Here is a 3,093-nt window from a genome sequence, read left to right as displayed (position 1 = left end):
TCTTGAGTGACTAGTCGGGCTAAACTATTTTAGCTCCTTTTAGTTAGTGTATTTAAAAGTTGAGCTACTAAAGTGACTAAAATTTAAATAGCTAAAATTTAACAAGGGGAACGAAACAGGCTTGTAGTTAATCTCACTCATATAGTTTTTCTTAATTAACTTGAATCAAGCTTGTAGTTATTTCTTTTTGAATAATAAATCGTTTGGTAGTCATTTGTGATATTAGCGTTTCTTGTGATCTCATGACTATAGAACTAGTTCTCTTTTAGTATATTGTTTTTTCTTGTGTGGTGTATTGTTCTTAATTGCTTTTATTTTTGGCTTGTGTCTTTGTCTACGCGCGGTGCTGGGTAGGAGTAGAACAAAAATTGTAGGTAAGCGTTGAAGACCAAAAACTGAGTGCCAAAAGTTACCGCGCGGAAGATGAAGTTCCAACACATTAACCAATAAATGACTGTCACACAAAAACATTAACTAATGCGGTCACAAAATCATTTTCAGAGGCGAACCAAAAGATTATTCTTAACAAGAGCATCTCTGAAAGTCTTTTGAGTAAAAGTCATTTTCTACATCTTTAAAGGCTTTGTGAACCCCTATCTTAACAAGAGCATCTCTGAAAGTCTTTTTAAACATTATTCTTTAAATCATCATATGAAGAGTCATTCGAGTAAAAGTCATTTTCTACATCTTTATAGCCTTCAATAGCTTTTCTATATCTTGTGTGTACTTTAAAGAGCTATCCTCGCTAAATCTAGAACAGAGGATGTGAAAAATCTCGGTTCCAATAAATTAGAAAGGATATAAAGGATTTCTTGGAGTTTCTCCAACTACAAAGGTATATGCAAGTCTTTTGTATATATTCGAGAAAAAAACACTTTATTTGAAATAAACCTTTCTCACCTAAAACTTTATTTTCTTGCTGGTTTAATTTGCATGCACATACCCCCACTAAAGAAAGTTCTAATAGCCAGATATATAGCCTCATAGCCCCATGTGGTGTTCACAGAGCCTCAAAGTGGCGTTGCTAGACTACGCAACGCAATGACCTCGGCGGTGAACCCCGGCCCGAGACCTACCAGGACCCCCCACTCGCATTGCCGGCGGCGGCGCACCACCTCATCAAGGACGAAGATCACGGTCGGGCCGGCCTATCATGTTCCCGTACTCGCTGAGCACCCGGCGGCTGGCTGCCAGCTTCCCGGGCTCCAGTCGGAGAGCTTTCTCGTAGCTGTTCATGATCGTGGAGCTGCCCGGGTGCACCACCCAGAAGAGACTGTTCCACCCACCGGCACCAGCACCGCTCGGGAGACCGAGCGGATCCAACGCCGTTGCCAGACACCGCTCGATGTTGTCGCCAACAAGCTCCGGCACCTCGAGCGGCGCGAGGTTGTATCCCACGCCAGCCGCGCTGAAGTCGCCGGTGACGAAACGCTCCGTCCCCGGTATCGTGGTCTGGGCGGCGGACACCATCTCGAAGACGGGGCGCTCCACGGGGTCCCAGCAGGGTCCGGCGCCCACCACGACCGCCGAAGAGCGCGTGCGCCACGATCCCCTCGGGTCGTCGTCGAGCCTCGTCGTCGTCGGGCGCGTGGAAGGCCATGACGCTGAGCACGTCGGCGCAGACGACGAGGACGCGCGCGCCGGCGCCGCGGTTGTTCTCGGCGGCGTCCTTGGCGACGCGGAGCGCGCCGGCGCCGCCCGCGCACGCCTGGAAGTAGATCATGGTGCGCCGCACCGTGGGGCTCAGCCCCAGCAGGGACGCGACGCGGACGTCGACGCCTGGCATCTGTGCGCCGGAGCTGGTGCTGACGACGAGGTGGGTGATGTCACTGGCCGGGCGGCCCCACTCGGCGATGGCCTTCGCCGCCGCTGCCACGGCCAGCTCGGGCAGAGCAGCAGCGACGGCTTCTAGCCTGGCGTCGATGGATGGCATGGCAGGGTCCAGGAGCTCAAGGAGTTCCTCGCTGACTTGGAAGTAGCGCTTCCTGACTTCCATTTGTGCACCTGAAACATTATTTTTTGTACAATACATGCAGTTTAGTGCTAAAAAAACTTGCTGATGATCGCTGATCGGAGCCATCTCCATGGCCAGGAGGCAGGATCCAGGCTCTTAAACTGATGGGAGTGCACGGAATTGAAGCTTAACAAAATGAGTTAAATATTTAGGGTCTGTTTGGTTCCCCTTGCTAAATTTTAGCTAGTTAAAATTATTTTAGCTACTCTTAGAGCATCTCCAACAGTTGCCTAAATTTTGGAGGCTGTTGCTTCAGAGGACCTTTGGATATGGCACGCTTTCTTTGGGATGCCAGGGTCTCATAACGACATCAATGTTCTCCATAGATCTCCTTTGTTTGATAACCTGGCGGAAGGTAGATTAATTTGGACATGACTACAACATGAGCTACTATTTTGCAGATGGTATATACCCCGCATGGGCTACTTTAATCCAGTCCATCACTCACTAGTACATTGGCACACTATACAGGCGGTTGGTAACATATTTCTACAGGCGTTTTCCGGATCCGCCTGCGCTGGAGGCCAGTACAAATCGTCCATTTCCACAGGCGGTCACTTGAGAGCCGCCAGTATAAACCTTTTACACAGGCGGCTCTCTTAGGAAACCGCACATGGCTCTGATCTTTATCAAGTATCTAGTACGTCTCTAGCTTGTTAGTGATTACCGAAAGGTGCAAGAGGGGGGTGCCTTGTGGTGTATAGTTTTGCTCCTACCTTGGTGTGTACAGTGCCGCGATCACATGTGCCTCTTGGAGGAGGTCTCTATGCACACTTGCCGCTAAAACCTCGCGGTCACTAACTAATTAGGGTGTCTAGTGAAAGGTTACATAGTGATCCCTGTCACACTTCCTCGGTAGAAGTGGTGTGGGCCTTGCAAACCCCGACACTAGGGAACCACGGCTCGGGGGTAAAGTTGTACAATTTCTGCAGAAATCTAAAACCTGTTATAACAGCCGAGCTCTCGGTCATGAGCGGCCTGGATCCTTCTTGGTTAGCGGTTACTTGGCTATACTTGGGAAATGTGATAACTTTGATTAATACTTATGTAACCAGGGTTGTCTCATCATTAAAGTAGCA

The 3,093-nt window shown here is 48.9% G+C and overlaps 1 pseudogene; it reads right to left on the bottom strand.

Moving 5' to 3' along the window:
• The window catches only part of LOC8064803, an 18,874-nt pseudogene continuing 16,791 nt past the window's right edge, over positions 1,011–3,093 (bottom strand).

Source organism: Sorghum bicolor, chromosome 5 (assembly GCF_000003195.3).
Source record: "Sorghum bicolor cultivar BTx623 chromosome 5, Sorghum_bicolor_NCBIv3, whole genome shotgun sequence".
Lineage (NCBI taxonomy): Eukaryota > Viridiplantae > Streptophyta > Magnoliopsida > Poales > Poaceae > Sorghum > Sorghum bicolor.
This window is presented reverse-complemented; position numbering and strand designations above follow the sequence as displayed.